This window comes from Astatotilapia calliptera, chromosome 19 (genome assembly GCF_964374335.1).
Source record: "Astatotilapia calliptera chromosome 19, fAstCal68.1, whole genome shotgun sequence".
Classification (NCBI taxonomy): Eukaryota; Metazoa; Chordata; class Actinopteri; order Cichliformes; family Cichlidae; genus Astatotilapia; species Astatotilapia calliptera.
The window spans coordinates 17140148-17163529 of record NC_137440.1 but is presented as its reverse complement, the minus strand read 5'-3'; the positions used below and the strand labels follow the sequence as shown (position 1 = coordinate 17163529).

Here is a 23382-nt window from a genome sequence, read left to right as displayed (position 1 = left end):
TAAGCTTGATCAGCTGTTGTTAGAATTTATTTAATATTACTTTCTACTCCAGGATCTTTTTCTATGTAGCTGACGGCTGGTAACTGTGCAGGGGCGGATCTAGCAAAGTTTAGCCAGGGGGGCCGATAGGGCATTAACTGGGAAAAGGGGGCACAAAGACACACTTTTCTTTCTTATTCTCATTTAAAATGTCGAGCTTTTAATAAATAATTATCTGACACCCAAAGTTTTAATTTGATGTAAAATGAATAGAAGTCAATTACTGTATATAGTGACTATTAAGTCTAATATATATACCCTAGTAAGCTATAGTACTTTTTCCTTTGGGAAGGTACCATCTGTGCAGTCTGCAATTTTGTTGAAGAAAGATGTTGAATCTATTTAATATTTCTTGAAAAATAATTGATTTCTGTGCATTTTTTTTCACACTGCATCAAATTAAGGTTGATTACGTCGATTAAGCATCATGAGGTGGAGCGTGAGGGGTGGTTCCCTATTTTTTCTTTATTTATTTTTGTTGATGCTGGGAGTTGGAACCCTATTAGTTAGGTTGCTTAATATTTACGCTAAGTACTCTTTAAAATACCAGAATAGGGAGGATGGTGTAGGTCTAAGTTTATTAGATTGATCAGTATTGCTGAACTATGAAATATTTTTTTTGCATACAGGTATAACCGAATAGCTTTAGTGTAGTTGTTGTTTTAAACTTGAGTATGAACTTGCAGACTTGCAAAATGTAGCAAGATATTTTAAAAAACAGTTTTGTTGATTAAAAAACACTATATCGGATTCATATCGGTATCGGCAGATATCCAAATTTATGATATCGGTATCGGTATCGGACATAAAAAAGTGGTATCGTGCCATCTCTAATGTGTAGTAATAGCTGAGTGATAATGATGACCATGGGTCTTCACATTTCATCATTCTCTATTTCTGCAGTAAAAACATATAAAGAAATATAGATTTTTTTTTTTATTAATTAATTTTTTGGGGCAGCGAGGTTGCTTCTAACCTTGTTCTGAATGTATTTCAAAAGTGAGTTTAGGTAAAAGCTCCTATCCTATAATGATTTCTCTTATTAAATCTATAACAACCACAACGGAGGGAATGTAGTAATAAAAGAGGGAGAGACCAAAACAGTATCAAAGCATGCACCTCTCTCAAGGTTTCAGAATAACAAAACTGAAACAGTAAATCTCCAGAAGTATCGTATGTACCTTTTATTATTTCTTCAGTGTCTCATTAGCATTCCACAGTGGGGCTCTTGTCTCTTGCTCCAAAGCAAATGAACACATTTTCCCACTGGATCAAGTGGTCAGTAAATAAATCGGCTGTCATGAGAAGATGGATGTCTCTCAGTCTCCCTAGGGTGGCATCTTGACTGATTGACTGATTTAGGTACTGACTGTCATCTGGTTGGTTTATTCATCATTTTGTGTCAGTGGCACTGACTACATTGCTTCAGTAATTGTTCATGTGGATGAAAGAGCACGTGCGAGAGATTTATCATTTGCGCTACATAATAAAACAGATGAGATTATTCTTTCAGAGAGAGAAGAACATGGACTGGCTTTTTGTTTAAGGCTAGATGTCTTGAAAACGAGTCTGTTTGCTATATTGCAACAAATGGCATGTTTTATATTTATGTGCATACATATGTTATGAGATCAAAGTATAAAAAAAAATATAAAAAGTAAATGACAAGCTACTGTCTCATCCTGTGTTTCAGCATCCCTACAGAACAAGAACAAGGAAAGCCAAACTTTCATGTCTCGAGAAGCCACAATAAGAACTTCGTAAAACAAATATATATTGTGTGTTTAACTGATAATATTTTCACAAGGTTTTGGGCATTTAAAATCACTTTGGGGTGTTGTAACCAAGATGACATACCTAAAAGCAACAAATCAAAATATAACCACTTACTTCATAACTTACTGACAGAGAAATCCAGGTCAAAAGAAATGGCAGTACACGCCCACAAACTCCTTAAGACTAACAAGCAAAACACCTAGCAAGGGCTCTAGGAAGAACCAGGACTGGCTGGATGGAACTGGAAGAAAATTAATGAATCTTCTACCCAAGCCAATCGCCATGTTGGCTGCTTATATAACAAACTATCATGAGCCAGAAGCCAATCACTGCTGGGTAGCTTGACATTCCAATTAGCATACAAACTCATTCACACCTAGGGTGCATCTTGTAGACCTTTTTATACTGAGAAAGACAAGCAGAGCAGCTTTGTTTTACAAAAGGCCTATTCAGTGAGTTGACCTTTACAATGATCAGGTAAGAAAAAAAAACAGATGTTTGAGATGGAAGTGCATGAGTTTGAAGTCATTCAAGTGATGCTGCTGGTTCCAGACAATGATAAGGACACAGCAGCTGCTGGCAACTTTAAAGAACGTATAGGAATATTTTCTTACTACAAATTATGAGTTCTTTATTATGCATTATTTCATAAATGAACTAGTTACTATTGTTCTATAATGTAAAAATGAATATAAAGAAGAGGAAGCATGTCCAAACTTATAAAGCTGATATTATTATACATTTTTACATTATATATTTAAGTTATCTGATGCCAGTTTAACATGAAATCATTAAACTTCTTTGTTCTGTGCATAATGAGACATCTACAGTATGAAGGTCAGGATTTGAAATCAAAGTACAAGCTTACAAACACATTAATTAGAAGCTACAGTCATTGAAAAATGTGATCCCACATCATTACAAGTAGATAACAATTACCTAATCCTGTCATCATTCATGGCCTTATGAACACGATATGGCTGCAGTGAGCATCAATCACTTGCAGCTAATTCCATGAGGCTTCATAAAAGGTCATCGGGTTGATTGTGATGAACAAGATTAACTGCCATGACCATAAAATTTGTCATGCCTTTAATTCAGATCATTGAGATTTTTTTTTTTTTATTCTATCTGATGATCCTGTTGCTATGTGGTTAACTTTTCTACTGCACAGATGTCAGTGTGCCAGCTGGCCACAGGCACCGATACTCCAATCGACTCTGTGCAGAAGATGGGAGATCAGTAGAAACATAGAGACAAGCTGAACTCTATCCTCTGTACCTCTGATGGATTGCAACACAGCAACATAGGATCAGGGCCATGCATCTTCGCAACAATGCTGTCAGCCTGGCATAAAAGCATGCAGGAGAAAAACTGTCAAGTGGTGAAACAGCAAAATCCTTCCCCGTTTCATACTGACAAGTTGTGGGAATTGAGATGCTGTGTGGCATTTTACCATGGCAAGTAACAAAACAAGAAGGAAGCCAGGAATTTTTCCCCATAGATATTACTGTTAAGAACTGTCACAAGTCCTGCAAATGTAAGTGTTCAGTGATTGAATCTTAGCTTCCACTAAAGGTGTTTTTTTATATCATTCAGGGAACAAACTCAGACATTATTTACTGGTTGATTTTTGATTATTAGGATTATTTTCCTGTACATAAGACTGGCTGTGCTAGAACATTTTTGAAGGTGACATTTTAATGTAAAAAAAAAAAAAATGAATGTGCAAATCATACAGACTGAGTGCATCCACATCGGAGGGTGACTTTCCACTAACTTTCTATTGCATCAAAGTGCCTTCTGTTGATTTCTGCCTTCTATTGAAAGGTTCTGTGAGTCAGGATGAACTACCAAAGACTACAGAATAAAGAAAGCATTTATAAATCAAACTTTAAAACACAAAAGTGGACGCAGGCAAGAAGACATAAGGCAACTATCAGGAGTAATAAGGGAGACCTTGAATCTTGAATCTTACTTTCTTGTTGAAGCATGTTGTATTCCTTTAAGTAAATGTAGTATCATAAATTGACAGTGTGCAATTTATGATACAGTAAAACTCAAAACAAAATCGATGACCAGTGTTTTAAAGCTTAAAAAAAACTTATGCATTTATAAGAAGCTCTAGGCTTCACATTTTAATGTGGGATTGTCACGGATTGCCGGGGCAAGCCGTGTGGAATTGTAGAAAGGGACCAAAAGGCGGCAGCTCTGGTGCAGGTGAGTGTTTATTCACAGAGGTGGGTAAGTACAAACAACGGTGGCGACAAAACATGAAACTGGAAACCTAAACTGGGTAAACTAATAAGACAAACCAGAAACGAGGATGCAGGGAGGTCCGGAGAAATACATACAGGAAGACGCAGGGAGACCGAGGGGAAACAACACAGACGAACCAGCAACTACCATGACAGAAGACACAACTTAAATACACCCAGAGAACACAGGGAGATTACACGCAGGTGGGGAACACAGCTGGGAGTGATTATCGTGACGAGACTAGGGAGGCAAACTGAAAACACTCACATAAGACGCAGACCTTCACAATAAAACAGGAAACACATACACGCAATGACATAACACACCAACTAAACACAGACTGGGGGACACAGAACATAGGAACATGAACAGAAGAATACAAACACCCAAGGTAACCAAAACCACAGAATACTAATAGACTAAACATAAACACGGAGTCGCAGACTCCGGACCATGACAGGGATGTGACTACCCAGAGAGCGATTTTAGGAAGTGAACCTAAACAGACGCTATGGCAATATACTTGACAAAGTGCATAGTTCAATGGTAATTATGCTATTTCAATAAGGAGAGATCACTTTAAAGAACTGAACAGGATTTACTGAGATTGAGAAATTAATATATGTGGTGATTGGACTCTGATGACCCATCATTGCAGAATGGAATCCCAGCAGTGATAGGATTTAGGACAGGACCACCCCAGAGTCTAGAAGATGAAGACTGAGGCTTGGATGGAGCTCTGACTGAGGTGTCTGTCAGATGGAGATGGGGAGGAGGTGGACTGAACGAATGGCAGTTGGAAATGGAGAATGACAGAGAGCACAGATTTAAACCATGCAAAGCGAAAGCTGATTGGCTCAAAGGAGGTGGGAAAGAAGATGATTGGAGTAGAGTACTGTAGTCAGTATTTAGATTGAAAACATGGGAAAGTGCTACAATAATAAAAGAAAATAATATGAATTTTTTAAAAATTGATTTTTTTTTACACTGCCTCCTGGTACAAATAGTTGTGGTTCAGAAAAGCTGGATATCTAATCAGAAAGACTTCAGACTTTTAGGTTCCATACCATCTGAAATCGATGCTTTGAGAACATAGACATATGTTCCAGAGTTTCCATCTTGCTGATATCTTCACTGTTGCAGGGCACAAAATGGTAACCAGGAAACTGACAAAGAAGTTTGCTGTAAACAGGAGAACCTTTCTTTGTAAAACATGGTTACCAGTGTTTGCTCTTGGCATCCAATATTACTGCAGCTGATGCCAAAGGACACCTTGTACCTTGGCAGCAGCTTTGACAAAATAGCAATTTAGAGCCCTGGAAATGAGACTGTAAATCACAAGTTCAAATTCTTATTATTATAAATCATGTCTGTTTCAAATCGAGAATTTGAAGATTATGTAAAACTTACATATTTGTAACTGAGATTCTGCTGCCATTGTAGGCCCTTGTTTTTATTTCTAACTTCCAGTTGTTATGACTTGGCACAATATAAATACAACTCAATTTAAATGAATAAACAAATGTTTGTCTTGCAGAAGGAAATATAGTTGATACTGGGGATTTTTTTCATTAGGCTGTATATATTTGTTTACATTTTTTAAATCAATTTTTGATCATTTAAAAAACGTTTTATTGTGTTTTAATTGTTTGGTGAGCCCATAAATTTTCCCTCTGATAAACTGTTTGATTGCATTCTCACATTATATGAGAGTTTATTCAAAAAGCATCAGAATCCCCCAAAAATGTTACATCAGCTTCAAAGAAAAGTTTCACTAACGCCTGCGAACAGCAACTAATAGAGGCTAAAAATAGCTAGCAGCCAGTAAAATACAGCTACCGTCAAGTTCAGCAAATCCTCCACAGCTCACCCAGATGCCTGGCATCAAACAGAAGTGAGCTTCTCTGACTCACTCACCTGTATTGGACTCCTTTCAGTGCTATAGAGTCTTCTAGAGTAAATACAGGTGGAGACTTCTCATCCAGCGTTAACAGCTGATTGACTGCCCTTTGCAAACAAACAAAATGAACAGTGGTTAGTGGGGCTTCTGTGATAACAGGACGGGCTGTACCCCTAAGATGATGATAGACAAATATCCCATTTCAGTGATGACATTCAGAGCCACAAATAAAAACAAGACAAAACCACAGTCTGTAGCCTGAGCTTTGGCCTCTCAACGTCTAGCTGTGCACATGCTGGCCTCATTATTTAAAACTTTGGCCATGTTTAACAGGAAACTTCAGAGCTGTAAGAGTCTGAGTTTCAGAGTTTCAGCTTGGGCTTCTCTGTGTGGAGATGTGTGGGTATTTTAACCTCCTACCACAGTCCAAAGACATGTATATCATTGTAATTGCTAATTCTAAACTGGCAAATGGTGTGAATGTGAGAGTGTATTTGGCTGTCTCTCTCTTTCTCTGTGCTATCCCTGTTATGGTTTGCATATCCTGTCATGTCCAGGGAGCACCAGACCCCTTGGGCGTGAAACCTGTCTCTGTAAACCTACACATGGCGTAGTTTCCAGACTCCGGTGACCCTGAACTGGATAAACAGTTTAAAAAATGGTTGGATGGACAGACAAGTAGTTTTCCTGTAAAAAAATCTCAAAAGCAATAATGGAATTAAAAGTAAAAAATACAAACCTTAACTTCAAATCTTTAAAGTGGCAATGGAGGCTAACTGCAGCAAGGCCAAACCTTAAGGTGAATCAGTGCTTTAAAGAGTATATCAAAGTGCGTCAGTCTGTCTGAACTACTTCCATCAGTGCTGCCGGACCTCTCAGTCCTGCCTCTGTTTTCTATCATCCTCCTGAAAACCATAATCACACTGTCTTGGCTGAATTTGTCTAACTCATTACCTGTTCTTTTTATTTTCTTGCCTTTGTTGCCATGGATTTGACATGTTTGCTGTTGAGCACATGCACAAGATTTGTTATATCTTGTCTTTGTGTCCTTTAACATTTTTCTCCACAACACGTTTCTGTTTATTTCCATCAACTATCTGTCTGTGCAAATTATATTTTGACAGTTTGGTCATGAAATGTGCATTAACTAAATGAGGCACCCTTTGTCTCCAGTTCCATTTACACAGGGACACCTACAGCTCCTTTACTGTAATTTAACTGCAGCTAAAAGCCTTGTTTGGAATCATTATAATGACTTCGGTGTGGCTCAGAGTCTACACACAAGAGTCACAACGAGTACTGCTACAAATATGTGCCAGGATGAAATAAGAGACAGTGTAGTTTATTAGCCTTTTCACTGGTGCCATAAAATATCGTGAAATGAGAACCATGGTTTGAAATACTGCGTGTGTTCTATTGACTTAAATTATTTGTACACTGTGTTCCTGCAATAAGAAATTACAATAAGTGAAGAAGTCACTGTTTAAATTATATCTACACAGTTCCAGATGACATACAGTCACATCTCTGTCTTTTAAAAAGAATCATTTTATGAGTATTTTAACTAATTGGTATAATTGGATATTTTTGCCATCAGAATGTTGTTTTAAGTGGATCTCAAAAGAGGGATATAAACACAGATCAATAGCACAGTGGGCAAGAGAGGCACAGAAGCTATGTCCCCCACCGTCTGCATCGATAAAAAACAGAAAGAAGGCAAAAGAAAAGGATGAGAGGGGGGAGGAGGAGACTTCCACCTACAGAGACTAGCAGCTACAAGACAGCTGCCAGAGAATCTTTTCTGCTCAGGAACACTGGAGGAGAAAAAAAACCTGCTAACTTGTAGATAATTAGCTGGAGTTAACAACACGTGAAAAGGTTGCTGGTTCTGAAGATCAGGACAAATCTGATTTGTGTAGAAAAAGACCATATTCAGTCCAGGAAATGGTGTTTATATGCAATCATTTTGTTTTGATGATTACGTCAAGAAATGTTAAGAATTGTATTGCATGATGTTCATATTGCAAAGCTTTGGCACCTTGACCATGAATTATTTAGCAAACAAACTGCCTTACCATGTTTGACAACCTTCCAATCATGGCACCACTTGTTTTTCTGACCTCCTTTAAGCATCAAGAAATAAATCAATGGTACTAAAAGATCAAGCTTAATTACACTGTCTGAAAATAGACTCATCAAAAGCCTTGAAAGCACTATTTCAAACTGCTGAATACCAAAGGATTTCATTTCATTAACTTTAAGTATGTCTGACTGAATATGGTTTCGCTTCAGTTTGCTAGCACGGCAGCAAATACCTGGTTATGAAAAACAGGATTTACTTTCATGTTTTTAAAATGTAGTCTGGATGTAATAGGTAATACTATAATGTTTGTTTTACTCTGAAAGAGCTTGAACTATTGATCCTTTGTGGATTTAATGGATTAGTGAACATATTTTTGTGCCTCCTCCAGACATTCCCGAGGTGGATACAAAAACAATTCAGTGGATACAAAAATAGTAATTAACCTAATGTAAGTAAGCATTACACTCGCTATAAAGGAACAATCCTTTACACAAAACTTTAGTGCTATGAAGTAACATGAAAGCTTTGCTTTCACCTAACACAAATTAACTGTCACATGACCATCATCTCTTCAACTGAATGCTTGTGTTAGCACTCACGAGTGTATAACAAATGTTTATACTAGAAAATAGTTTGGTAAAAAAAAACAAATTTCTTGTCAAGACAGATAAATATGTTTGTGTTCAACATAATGCTGCAAGTCTGGTCATAATATTTTCATTTGAACACTACTTTTTAAAAGACTTTGATTCACTATATATATAATTAATTTGTGTTGGTGATTAATATAAAAATATGCTGTCACTGCCAGCTATAGAAGTCTTTGTACAATGAACAGAATCAGTGGTGTAACAATTTTTAGATTATGGGTTACATACAACCCAACTGGATCTCAGGTGGGCACAACAATAATAATTGAATTATTTTTTTTATCCTAATTATTTAACTGTAAAGAAATACAACTAGTCTAAAAGTGGGAAACATCCCTGAGAAAAAATAAAAGTAATTTCAGCAAGATTTTTTCAGGTTTTGCATATTTTGTTGCTCACTGTTAAAAAAAAGCATTACTGTTGTTGTTATCAAAATAAAGAGATAATTCATTTGGGATTATTTATTAAATTTTAGTTAGAATAGCATAAGCTCACTTTTGGACTAACTTTGACCATCTGGCATGTGAGTTATATGTTTTACACGCTTACACTGAAGTAAAAGATCCAAACGTCTTAAGTTATTATCAAATTGCCATGGAAACCTACATTGGTTTCTTTACACTGGGCGCAAGTTAAATGCAGAATTTAATTTAAAATCCTTTTCCTCACATGGAAGGTCCTGAATAATCAGGCCTCATAGTACCATATCATCTCAATAGAGCACTTTGCTCTCAGACTGTCGGCATATTTGTGATTCCTAAGATATTTAAAAGTACTATGGGAGGCAGTGCGTTCAGCTTTCATGCCCTTCTTCTGTGGAATCATCTCCCAGCTTGGATTTGGGAGACAGAAATTCTCTCTACTTTTAAGCTTAGACTTAGGACTTTCCTTTTTGACAAAGCTTATAGTCACGGTTAGATCAGGTGACCCTGAGTCCACCCTTAGTTATGTTGCAATAGACTTAGGCTGCTGGGGGCTTTTACTTCCCACTGTCACCAAAATGCTTGCTCATAGGGGTTTGATTGTTGAGGTTTCTCTGTATTATTGTAGAGTCTTTGCCTTAGAATATAAAGCACCTTGAAGTGAATGATTTTGTTATTTGGAACTACATAAATAACACTGAATTGAATTGAACTGAGTTAACGTGAAAAAAATGTCCTATTGATGTAGTGAATATATGCAAAGAAATATGCACTTGCACACTTTCACTTTTCATTATTTGTGATTTGGCTGTGAGCTATTTTGAGGCTTATGAAGAACAACTGATTTAAAAGTGTGCAATACTACACCTGGAATAAAAAACAAATGCTCCTGTCACTAAGCTCCAATGCAGCAATTTTCCCCATGTGCAGGACCAAAATCATTTTCCACATTAGGCATCAGAATATAGTTTAGGTGCTGAAATAATAAATCCCTTTAATCCTAACGTTGTGATTGGAGTCCTGTGGCTCTTTAACAGCTCAAAACATATTTTATGTTGTTTAATCACTCTCATACTTAATTACTTTTATGGATATTATGAAAAATAACCCTTTTTAAATTCAAATAGTTAATTGATGTAAGTTCTAACTGGTCAGATGTTTTCAGAGTCAGATGCATATAGAATTAAATACTGAGCATTTCTTTATTTATGAATAGATTGAGAAAAAAACAGAAGTATGATGAACAATATGTCACCTCTTCACTGCTGTATTTCATTTCAGTATTTTCACAATAAAAGGAAAATTGATAATTCCAAAATAAAATATTCTGACACACGTATTAATCTGACTGTCTCTTATCTAAGTCTTTTGTAACCAGAGGAACCACCCGGGGAAGGCACACCTTACGCACCTTACAGTCCTAAAAGCTAATGAGCTTATTGTTTTGATCTTTACTCAACTGTTCATTAACACAAATATCATATTATCCAATTACGTGGGAGCAACTTGGTGGATATGCACACATAGAATTAGTTCAAACGGAGCATCAGAATAAGGAAGAAAGGTGTTTTAGGTGACTAAGACTGCAACAGTAACTCAAACAAGCATTTACTGCTAAAAAAAAGCAGAAGAGCTTTCCTGAACACAGAACATATAGAACCTTGAAACAGATGGGCTGCAGCAGTAGAAGACCACAATTGGTGCCACTGTCACATAAGAACAGGGACACAAGGCTAAAATGTATGCAGTCTCACAAAAATTGGACAATAGAAGATTGCTATGATGTTTTCTGGCCTGAGTTAACTAACCAGAGATGCTATTGGTAGACAAGCAGAGGAAGATGGCCATAGTGATAGATGAAGCCATACCAAAAAGGACATCAGGAAAAAGCAACACGAGAAACTTAAGAATAAAAAGGTCTGAGAGAACAGTTCCACAGTTCAGTTAATGGGGAAACACTGATTATTCTAAATATTAATTCATGTATTTTCTGTGACCACAGTAAATCTACCAGTTCATTCCCTTCTTCACTTTTTGTGTAATATCTGTTAATTGTTTAAAGAGTTCTGCTGGTCTTTGAAGGTCAAAGAGAATGCAACCTGCAAGCATTTAAGAGCTTCTGCAGGTAGGGTAATGCACAGGAAAAATGCCCACATACTCATACAGATTGCAACATGCTACAGAACCAGGCTCGCTCACAGCCCTGATAGGCTACTTTGTTGCAGTGAGCCCTAAGCACACGCTAATCCGTGATCGTTAATCCTCTGCAGACAGAACGGTGCTTGCTGTGGACTGTGCCAAAGTGGCTATTTACGCGCAATTATCGCTACAAACTCGCTACAGTGGGTGTTTGCATACATGCACTGCACGTCTGGGTGACCTGCCTGTCTCTGCCCCCCTCTCCCCCATCCACCGCCTGTCCATTGGGCTCCGTGATACTTCATGGTGTTTGTGCCATCTAGGGTTATCCGCCGCTCCATTGCAGTCTTTCTGGCGCAGATTTCGCGTCTCGCCATCTGCTCACTCTTGGACTAACTAATAACTTCCGAATCACTGAAAACAAACAAGAAAGTTTTCTTCTGGACTTACGGCCTTTACTTCGTTTTAAAAGGAGACATTCTTTCTGCTTGGATAAGTGTTTAGGAACAAAAGAGAAGCAACCGATTCCAAGGACGTGAACACTAGTAATTACTGCACCGCGGGGGGAAAAAATAGACAAACGCCTATGCCATGTAGCTGCACTCTCACATGGAAATATGCAGACGAGCCCACACAGCAGCGAGCTAGTTATTTTTACTTAAAGGGAAAAACTACAAAAAATGCTGTGAAGCTCTGTGTCGCAGCTTGGCTCCCGGCAAAAGCGCAGGTTTTTCCAGAGCATCTGCTGGTGGGGGGAAAAATTGTCAGGAGCGAGAGAAGAAGCGATATGCGGCTGGTCGGGCAGTTGCTTTTGCAGTTCCTCTTCTGGAATTAGTGCATGAATGGGAAGGGAGCGGCTTTAGACTCGAAGCAGGAAAAAAAAGAGTGTACCGTTTAAAGCTCGCGGCGGCACATAATGGATACTTTCCTGCCCTTAAAGGTAAGTCGAAACCTTAAATGTCCGATTCGTGCAAGAGTTCTGCCTGTCTTACACTACACGGGGATTGAAGATGCACTTAACAGTTTTATTGCATTGTCTTTTATGTATATGTGCTGCGTCTATTGGTTACAAATCATCTTTTAGTGTGATTCTAATACACCGATGATGGATTTAAACCCAAGTGATACATCATTCGATTGTATTTGCGGAATTAAGGCAGGCGTTGTGTTAATTCAGTGAAGAGTGGCTCACACTTCTGGGCAATTACAGGTATTCTCAGAAAGTAACTTGATCGGCGGAGAAACGTCAGAGCTTTACGCTGTGTTTTAATGTATTTTTACGTTTCTTTATTGTACCTATGTAGAAAAATAACACTGCGCTTGGACATAAGGCTGAGAGGATGGGGAGTTGTGTCCGATGCATGCTAATTCTTGGTGTGCATAAACGTGCCCCTTTTGCTGGTCTGCAAATGTGTGTGTGTGTGTGTGTGTGTGTGTGTGTGTGTGTGTGTGTGTGTGTGTGAGTGAGAGAGAAAAAGAAAGAGAGAGAAAGAGAGAGGGGGGGGGGGGGGATTGAGGGAAGGAAGAGATTAGCCTACTCTTTCCAAAACGTCCCCCTGTGATTACAGTAGGCTGAGACGTTTATTAAACTCCCTTTAAGTTACACGGATGGACTGGTGCTGCTGCTGCGTGTGTGTGTGTGTGTGTGTGTGTGTGTGTGTGTGTGTGTGTGTGTGTGTGAGAGAGAGAAAGAGAGACAGTGAGAGAGAGCTAGAAAGAGAGAGAGAGAATAAAAGGTTTTAATCGCATGTCCGATATGTGCTGGTTATCGCCAACGAAAATATTGGTTTGGCAGGTACGCAAATGCGGGAGTGTGTGTGTGTGTGTGTGTGTGTGTGGTTAAGGGATGGCCGCCATGAGGCTCCAACGCCACCACCCACTGTAATCACCACCCTCTTGTGGATTACTTGGCAGTTGCGGGGACGGAGTACGAACTCCGTGTCCGGAGGTGGAACCTGTTCCGCGGCCGCTGAAGTCTTTTCAGCACCACGGACAGCGCAGTCAAACTGCGCCCAGAGGGAGCGTTTCCTTTCCACAGAGGGATTTGTACTGATATTTTATCGACATCGATGGCTGCGCCCCAACCCAGACTGTCCCCACCATGGAGAATTTCTTTCCAGCACACAGAGTGAGGAAGTTTCTGTAAAAAGAAAATAATAATAATAAAATAAAACAAAAGGAAATCATCTACTGTAGAGACCCAACAGCCTTTACTCAGAAAACAACAACAAAAACAAGCAATATTCTGATGCAAAATGACTCATTGACAGGTGCGCCACACCCTGTTTATTCCCAGAGCCACGTAGGCCTAATTTATTACAGTCCATCTCATTGTCCAAATGTGCAATGTGTCTGAATGGAGCAGGAATAGCTTATGTAGGACTAATATGACCATTTTTCAGTCATTGCACTGTCCAGGTGCTTGTGTTTAGATAAAGAGAATTTGGAAAAGCTATCTATTATGATTGTTTATTTAGTATTGGTGGTGGCATAGAGGCTATGTTTGGACATCAAATTGTTCTGAAAATGGATGGTTATGAAAATCACTATCTCACAATGTAATCATTGGATTATTTAAAAAATAAATAAATAAAAAATCAAGATTGCTCTGGTGAAGAGAGAGCCTTTCTTACAAAAAAGAAAGAAAGAAAATCAAAAGAAATCCCTGTGCATACTTGAAATAAATCCTAAATAATAGGCAGAAGCTATTATTTCATTTGATATCTAAGTCATAACTCTTTATAAACCAAAAACCTATGAAGGCGCATATTATTCACTTGAAGTCTGAGTCTGTTTGGCTGATATACCCCTGGACTTGCTCACCATCATTCACTGGCTCTCAAGAGAAATGTCTGTCTCAATGCTATGTTTGCTATTCTCTATTGAGGTCATTGAACAAGTGCCCTCATTTATGTTGTCATAGTGTTTTCATTGTCATTTGGTACTTTATACTAAATGACAATGAAAAAACAAAACAACAACAAATAAACAACCTTCTCTATGCCTTGTCAAAGTTACTGTACAATGACACTGAAAACAGAAATTCACATTCTTTATGTGTGTGGATTAATAATCATGGTTAAATCAGTTTGCACTGACAGTAACAATAAACAAAGAGGAATAGATTCTGATTTAAACAGTGGTAGATTCTAATTCAGGAATAAATTATCTACTGCAAACCAAGGCCCGCCCACTTTAAGGAACAGAAAACACTCATATGATGCTCTAACCCTGAATGCATCTGTGAGTGAATGGCTCTACTCAGCCTCAGCAGTTACACACTTTCTCATGTGGCTCGTGAAGAATGACGTCATTACAGGAATTGTGATGTCACTAGTTCTTTTTTTGGTTTAGACTGGGTGTGGTGAGTGTGTAGTGTTGAGCAACTGTGTTACAGAAGAGGGCCCGGCGTTTGAAACACATGGGAATGTTTCTGCTAAAGGTGTTAGAATTCCTTTTTGGAAACTGTAGGATCCAGGATTTGTAAGGCATTAATCTTAAAACTTTAATTCAAATTATTCCTTCAGTGTTGTTAATGCTTGGCTATCAGCTAACATGCAGCACAAGGCACATAGCTGTTTGCCTTCAATTATTGCTTTAAGTTTAGCAATTTGAAGCTTTTTTACATTCCTTTAACTGATATGCATTCCTTTGTAGCCAGAAAACAACAAAAGCATGAATTGCTTTTGTGTCTTTAGCTGCTCATTGCTAACAGTCCCAACAGAACTGTCAGCAGTGCTCATCTGATATGTTGATATCACTAGCATTTATTGTCTGTCAATGCTTGATGCCAGAATGACGCTGGAGGGCTAATGCCTTCTGTCGAGACTGCTTGGTGAAATTGATAGGCCTGCTTTGACAGATGAGATAACCTGCAATCGCAGGGAAACACAATTTACGAGTATGGCAGATGGATGCTTAGGACGCACTCAGAAGTAGGGCAGCTTTACCGTGGGGAGAAGCTCAACGTGCACAGAAGGCTCACAGAGAACGTTAGAAAGTTGTTGTTTTGTGAAGGAAATTATGAGAGCGATGTAGGAGGAATGACAACTAGAGGACTTTTTTATTAAGCAAGGCACAGGGAAATAATAGAGAGGGGATCAATTCCTGTTAGCGTAAGTGGAATAGCTTTTATGGAGGGCAATAGCAGTTCAAAAATTAAGTGGAAAATAACTTGGGATTTAGCCTTAAACCCTCTGTGGCATCTCATCTGCTATGTGAAGAAAACTCTCCCTCATGGCTTCTTCGCTCACCTTCACCAACAGAAAGATGTATGGATGCACAGAATGCTGAGGAAATAAAGAAAAGGATCTAAGCTTGAAGCTGGGAGGAGTGTAAAGGCAGTCAGATACGTTTGATCTCTGCTAAAATAATGAATGTACAGAAAAGTAGCACTCAGGAAGAGAGTGCAGCTGCAGGGCATTTTCATGTGCTTTCTTCACCTCAAATTGCCATGCATTACAGGGAGACATTTCCCTAATGAATTTAATCATCACTACTGTTGTCACTGTGTTGGTCTTTTGTTTGCATTCGTGTTGACTACAGCCCAGCTGCTGGAGTGCAGCATATGTGCAGAGTGAAGCTGACACTTGATGTAGTGTTTGGAGACATCAGCTGTTGGGGTGGAGCCCCTAGATATAGCTCCAGCAATTCCTTTCTTTATTTTTTTCCTGGCGTTGCGTGTTTGTCTTCTTGCTTGCTCACCTCAGAACACAATGGTCTTTAAATGTTATCTAACTTCTCTAGATTAGATGGAATATGTGTGAAAAACTGATATCCATTGAAGGTTTTAAGGTTTCTTTACACTTGTTCAGCTGTGATTTGTTGTTTGTATAATGGACACCATGAATTACGCCCAATGTCATGTGTAAAAGTTATTCTGGTTTTCATCTGTAGAGTCCTATGCCTTCATCACTTATTCTTTTCAGTTTTTTGACACAAACTACAAATATCCACCCATTAATAAGAAAAAATCCAACAGCTTTGTTTCCCACTTTTGCTTGCAACCATTATTTCCATCGCTTCCTTTATCGAACTACTATTAAATTCAGTTTGGTACACGTGACACATCAGTGTTTTGAGAAGAAATTGCAATTAGTAGCTCTCAACATTAAAAAAAAAGTCTGCTGTTGTTTTACCAATTGCCTCCAAAGTCTCAGGTGTGGCATCTGGAGCTTCCCACCGGCAGAACTTGAATGAAGTAACCCAGAGGCCTTTTCCAACTCAGTAGAATATAGTTTTGCTTTTATGTCCATTACATCACACCTTGAGAACCACACAATTTAAATAAAAGACCAAGTAAAGACACTGTTGAATTGATATTTTTTATATTGTGCTAAAATATATAGATATATAATCATTGCCTTTATGTGTCCTAATATGGCTATCAATATGAAGAAAAGGCCAGACAGTCAGACGATTTATTTTCAACCTTCTAACATTTCCTTTATCTGTGTCTGTGCTGACAAAATGTGCTTTCTTTATTTAGAGTGCAACAAAGAGCTCTGTCTTGTCTTGTTTTGTCGTGCAGTTTGGACTTTTGTTCGAGCGGGGTTTGTGCCTAGATAAACCCAACAGACACCTTAATGTTGACAGCAATATACAGTACAGTAGTTATGAATATGACTTATGGTCACTCAGAGGTGATGTTTCAATTATCTTGAGGAACCTGTTAACCACACTTTGCCTTCTTTAATTTACAGATTATCCTCGATTTGCTAATTATAAGAAGAATATCTAAAAAACGTTCCAATTGTGACAATTAAGCTTTTTATGTCCTGTTTTTGGATTCCTATCAATACTGTCTGATCACTGTTTATTTTGTTATCCATGGTGCATCCTGCCTTTTTTTTGCTTTTCCACTTGTCTTTAGTCAGCCAATCACAACAGTATACACACTCCCCTGTTTCCACTTTCCACCTACCAGATTGTCTTATAAATTGCAGGAATCAAGCTTTACGGCTCACTTCCTAGTGCTGTTTCCTTGTTTTCCTGGATGATTTTGGATTTACTTGTTTGTAATGTCCAGTGTTTGGGTCCTTCTCTCCAAAACCATTACATTATATCTAAACTGGCCTGAATGCCTAGAAGAAAACTCTCTGTAAAGCAAAACCATTACTTCCTGCTTAAGTACTAAAACAGGATGTACTATGTCCTTCATGTACTGAGGCAATCACTGTGACTTTATTCCTCAAGTGATTTAGTACTTGTGATGGACCGAGCAGCGAAGGAAACTTAGGCACAGGTTAAAGTCAAAAAAGGATTTTTTTATTTAACCCAAAAACATAATTGGTTAAATCATGCAAAAAGAGTCAAAATCTTGGGCCCATAAAAGAGGTCAAAATAACAGCCCTCTACTCAAAGTTAACAAACCATACTGGTAACTCAAACAAACCGACCTAACTTAACCAGACAAAGGGGAAACTTAAATAGTGGCTGATAAGCCCACAAAAAGGGGTAAAACACACAAAACCTAACTAATGACATAATGAACTCCAATTCGCCCCCCCCCATGGTCCTGAGTCATGGAATGAGCCAGTTTGCAGCTTTCCATCAAGGCTCGCTCCGCCCCTTTTCCACCTCTTGGGTCCTCAATCAAGGGACTGGAGCAGCTGCAACTAAGGTAACTCAGAAAACAAAGATGAAATTATACATAACAGTGTAAACTAAAATGTGCGTACTTATTTTAGAATGCAGTGTTATGTGGATATGTGAATTAATTCTAAGCCAAAACCAGGCATTTATTGTCCTGTAAATTAATTCCTATATTTAAAGACAAATGTGAATGCAATGTATAAGCCTCTACACTAACATGGTGGGTATTACCACTGTGTAGCTGTACATGCAGCCATCACAGTACCTTAACATTTAATAAATTAACCATATATTACTTGCTAGGCCACAATCTTTCCTCAACCTTAATGCTAAGTGCTGGTATTTTCAAAAAGCAGCAATCAAAAAATACTGCTGGTGAATAAGCCGCAGTTTTTTGTTTGTTTTTGTGGGGGTAAAAGCACAGAGGTTTTGGAGGTCTTGGAATCTGGTATGTTCTCATACATACATGTAAAGCCACTTAATGAAGAAGGATGGAGGTTTGGAGGTTACCGAGTTACTAACATTCAGTAAAAAGGCCTCCTCATTTTTGTTGAGTTTTTTTTTTTTTTTAATCTCACTCATGAGTGGTGGTGCCAAAGGAATTTTAAAATATGACAAGTCTCCAAGTGTCTCTTATCCTTAGAGCATAGGGTCGGACATTAAGACTGGTGGAATGATTAGTGATTTTAGGGAAATGTTTCAGGGGTTTTTTAATATATGGAAAAGCAAGTTAAATCCTAAAAATGAAATAAAGCAGTGTGGGCATGGTTTTTCATTGTGAACTGTCTGACAGATCGTTAATGCATTATTTCAATGACGGAGCTCTTTCCAAAAAGTATTCTGTAAAACATCTACATAGTGCTAAGTTCCCATTGAGAGAAGTATTTTTAGCACAAGTTTTTAGTGGATATTTGCAGGAGAACAACGACTTACTACATATGAGATGTCTGAAGATGAAATGCCTGCCATACACCTTTCATCACCTTTAGGTAGCAGCTTAACTTTTCACAAAGAGCCATTCTATTGCATCTGCTATATCACCTTACTGCGCTGGATTGGGGGTTGGCCACAACACTACTCTGATGTGGCTTCTTCTTGCTGGTCACAGCTGGAAGCTCTTGACTCTAGAGTATATCAAAGTGAGCTACATATTGTGGAAGGTAGAGCCATTGTGGAGCTTTTAGAGAACCTCAGGGAGCTTGCACAGGCGACGGCTCCCTTCCTTTGTGAAACACAAGTCGGAACATTAAGATGTCACTGCTGACTAACCAATATGATCGTAGGGACACAGATAGCAGAGACTGCGGATGCGAAACTCGAGAGCAATTCAGTGGGAAGTGGGGTATTTTCTGGTGACATGATTATAGAACTGGTATGGATGACAGCACGTCTGGGATATGACTAAAACTCTCGCTATCACGACTAAGCACTTTAAATACATTAGGAAAAATTACACTGCATCAGATTACAAAAGGTAAATTCATCTTATAACCTCACTCCCTCCCTGCTCTTTTATGTTTCCCATTCTTCTCTTTGTTTCGATTCCAGACCCAGTAGGACTGTAAAGACTGAGAGTTGGCATTTTAGTTTCACTGTGACCCTTTTCTCCCCTCCCACACGAATTCCCTGTTGTTGTTACTGCTGCACTTTTGAATACAGTGGCGCCCATCATTTAATGGTGGGTTCATTCATCACAGTCAGCAGTTCTAGCCCACTCAAGCTACAGGATTTCAACTAACTTTTACATTTTAAAAGCCTGTGAGTTAAGCCTTTTGCTGCTCACACAACATTCAGTAGAGCTGATAGACTGAAAGTAAAAGGCAGTCATGTGGGTTCCAGTGTCTCATACAGGATAAAAATATGCTTTATGGGATATATGCTATTTTGTTTTCTTTACAAATACAGTATGTCTGAATATTTGATGTTCGTAAAACTGAAAGGAAAATGGAAAAGAAAGCCGAGTGTTGCTCTAAAGACTTTATATTGTTACTCTCTGTGCCTTCAAGTCACACTCTAGAGCTGACTGTAAGATGGATTTCTATCAACAACCTCGAAGTGTAATGTACCCTTGCCTGTTACAGTAAATTACAGCTCACAGACTCTGTGGATCACAGCCTCAGAGGGGAAAGGTGGCAAACATGTCTGCCAACATGGCGATTAGAAGTGATTATCCCTGATACAAGACACATTTTGCTTCTTGATGGTAAGAGTTGTGGTTGTGCTGGTGGCATTGTCACAAATGTCCCTCCTTTTCCCAACTTGTTTTCTATAAAAAATACCCCTACACCAGGGTCAACTTAATTTAGCATAGCTGTAGTTTAGATGAACAAGGTCAAGATAAAAGCTGATCTTAGTGCCACCTCACATGAGCTGTTGGCTCAGATGCTCCATCTATCGGTAAATATTAATGTTAGCATAACCTGTGAGTGAGCAATACATTATTTAGCGAACTCACTATATATCATTAATGTATAAACAGGCTGACAAAACTGTGTTTGTGTTATTTGAATGCTGCTTGTTAAATTTACACCTACAAATTCCTTGACTTTTTTCCTGCTGCACTGCAAGAAAACACAGACACTGCTGAAGTTATCACCAAAAGCATGACAGCAGCTCCATCAGGATTGCTCCTCTTACTTGCTCATGTGCAGTGGGCCCCAAGGTTAGCAACAAAAACTGTTTAGCTCCAGAGATCTAAAATGGAGAGCTCCTCGTGCCGCTGTGGAGTGATAACATTCAGGCTCTGCTGGGGATGTCGCTACAGTGAAGGAGCTGTAATTTAGAGAGGGGCTGGAACAGCTTATCTTCCTAAGCCCCTGAGCAAAATAAAGAAATAGTGAGTGCGAAAAACACACACACACACTCACACACACAAAAGACAGAAGTAATGAGTCATTGGCATTGGCAAACGTGTGAAATCACTGTCTGGATGAAGGTCTGTGGTCAAAGAGAGAGCAGGCCCACTTATTATTCACAGTAAGACAGCCAGAGTCGCCCAGACTGGCTCCAAAAAGGTCAGATGCTACTGCACATAGGCAACTATCTTTACTCTGCTGCAGAGTTTGTCAAGGTGGTAAATGAAAGAAGAAGACAAGAAATTTGTTGCTCCGCTTGTTTTTCTATAACAAAGTTGTTAGCCAAGTTACACAAGGAGCATTATTCTTTTCATGTTTTCTTGACATCTTTTCATTCCTTTTCTACTGCACCTTAAATCCCATTTGACATGTGCCACACCATATTCTTGAGCTCTGCGGTATACATTTGTGTTCGTTTGAGTGGAATTCTCAGGAGTTATTAGCATATTTTGTGCAGTCGGTAGCGTCATCAACAAGTACGCTTCACAAGGATGCAACTTTAAGTGTTTATTATAATTGGCTCTCAAGATTTTAGTTTCAGAGTTGTCCATGCTCTGTTATAAATTGCAGTCATTAGGTGGAAAATGTCCCAATTCTGCCTTAAAGTTGAAGTTCCGTCTCAGCGGCGTCTTTGATAAATTGATAGCAGGTCTTTTAATCTCGCCGTGCTCCTTTCGGGTCCTCCCCGATGATTGCTCTCTTGATGGGTTCTTTGCAAAGCACCGTCCTTGTCTCACAGCAGTGAGTTTACGTCTCATAGTCAGCATGAGCCTACAGTATGCACACAGTGTTCCCTCTGCGCTGCTTTTGAACACCAACCTTTCCTTTGCTTGTTTATTAGGCATTCAGTTGAGAGGAATTGTGAAGCTTCAGACAGTAAAATATTTTTCCCCTTATAAATCTCTCTGTGTTACAACAGCACACATCTGAGTGGTTTGATTTTATTGATTGTCACTGGAAATTGAGTTTGACGCACACTTCCCCCCGTTTTCTTTGACAGGACTTATCTTGATAGAGTGTAATATAGATGGGGTTGCAAACAAATTATCCATATTCAAATCGTTTAGTAAAATAATTTCAGGCTGGTTACATTTGTGCTTAGTACAGAGTTGTCTTTTTCAGTCACCCCAGCAGTCAACCATTATGTAATCTCTTCTTCAAAGTCCTCAAACTCAGTGTGTTTACTGACATGAAAAATAATGCATTCTAAATGCAGTTCTAAAAGCAGGCTACAATGCAGAAGATTAGCCTCCGAGATAAAGGGGCTATGTTACATGCCCCATGCTCTCAGATGTAATATTCACACAGCTGTTCTATTTAACTCTGCTTCCATTCATTGTTTTGTTTTTTGGGTTTTTTTTCTTATATGCATCTCACTGTTAAGGTCTCACCGCAGCATCTGAATTAGGTTTAGGGTAAGATTTATACTTTGCCATTACTACATTTTTATTCTTTTCTTTTACAGACATTTGTTAGCTATCTGGCTTCGGAGTTTTCATGTCCACCTTGCCTCACATAATACAATTTCATTAAATGTCCCCTTTGCGTCAGCGTTACAAACAAGGTATCTTTTGGGGCTGGAACATTTAACCACCAAGAAGTATCAGGTCTGTAAAAATCTGCAGATTTATCAGCCACCAGATCCTGGTTTGTTTCCCATTTTGGACCTTTGTGCCCTGCACTTGTTTATGCTTTCTTTTCTCTCTTTCACTAAATCTTTTAGGTTTTCCTGCTTTTACTTTCACTTTCAGTGACTGGGTTAGGAAAAGGATAATTTTAGGGTGAGATAAATGATAACTTAGGAGACAGCCCATCCCAATATTGCCATAACCCAGTGTCCTGCTGCCTAAGGAGATGTTGAGACAAGGCAGTGGTGTTACAACAAAGTCCCTTATTTGGCCCCTTGTTTTCTTATTTAGTCCTGTTTCTAAGCAATGATAATATATAGATGTGCTAACAAACATTGGTTTAACCAAGTCTAGCTGATATTGTTTCTATAATATGAATGGAGTCATTTAGCTTGCATTCTTCCCTTTAACTGTAACTAAGATGTGTTGCACTGCATGGCTTGTGTTCCACATGATTACATGAAGTGGTGTAATTGTGCCGTAATTAGTTATAATAAGCCGCTGGCAAGCATATCCTGGGATGAAGAGGAAACCGCCAAAAATAGGAAAATTAGGTGAGTGCTAAAGAATGTAACGCCTTGGGCCTCGGGTGATCATTTTGTGCTTCTGCAAATTTCAACACAAACAGCATGTTTCACTGACAGTGTAAAAAATAAAATCAGAGCAAAAACATAATTCACTGCTGGAGCTGAATGTGTGATAGCGAATGCCAACTGTGTCCCAGCCTGATAAACTTGTGGTTATGGGCCATATCAGTCAGGATACACAGTTTAAAGTAGTGGCTGTGAATTGTAATTGAGACGTTGAAGTTTTTGCTACCAAAAGAAGATCAGTGCCATAAAAAGAAAAAAAGAAACAAACAATATCTTAGAATTATGTCTCTGCCTTTTACCGGTGAAGCAAACACAGAGGAAAGCCACACAGCCTCAGGCGATGAGCCTGTATAATCCCACAGCAGGCTATCCTTTAGATGTCAACAGGCTCAGCAAAGCCTCAATTTGTTCCTGGTATGAAGTGGGTGCTGAATAGATATACAA

At 38.7% G+C, this 23382-nt stretch overlaps 1 protein-coding gene and 1 long non-coding RNA gene across 2 annotated transcripts in view; one reads left to right on the top strand and one right to left on the bottom strand.

Moving 5' to 3' along the window:
• Positions 1 to 4025: 4025 nt before the first annotated feature.
• LOC145422465 (uncharacterized) lies at positions 4026 to 9208 on the bottom strand. The gene is made up of 2 exons (XR_013903753.1): positions 5992 to 9208; positions 4026 to 4855 (listed from the first exon to the last, which is right to left on the bottom strand). It is a non-coding gene; the product is annotated as an uncharacterized LOC145422465 (long non-coding RNA).
• Positions 9209 to 11360: 2152 nt separating this feature from the next.
• LOC113012449 (leucine-rich repeat and fibronectin type-III domain-containing protein 2) overlaps positions 11361 to 23382 on the top strand; it is a 140615-nt gene continuing 128593 nt past the window's right edge. Inside the window, exon 1 of the mRNA XM_026152663.2 lies at positions 11361 to 12208. The gene's annotated coding sequence lies outside the window, so the exon portion shown is untranslated. The remainder of the gene's footprint in view (positions 12209 to 23382) is intronic.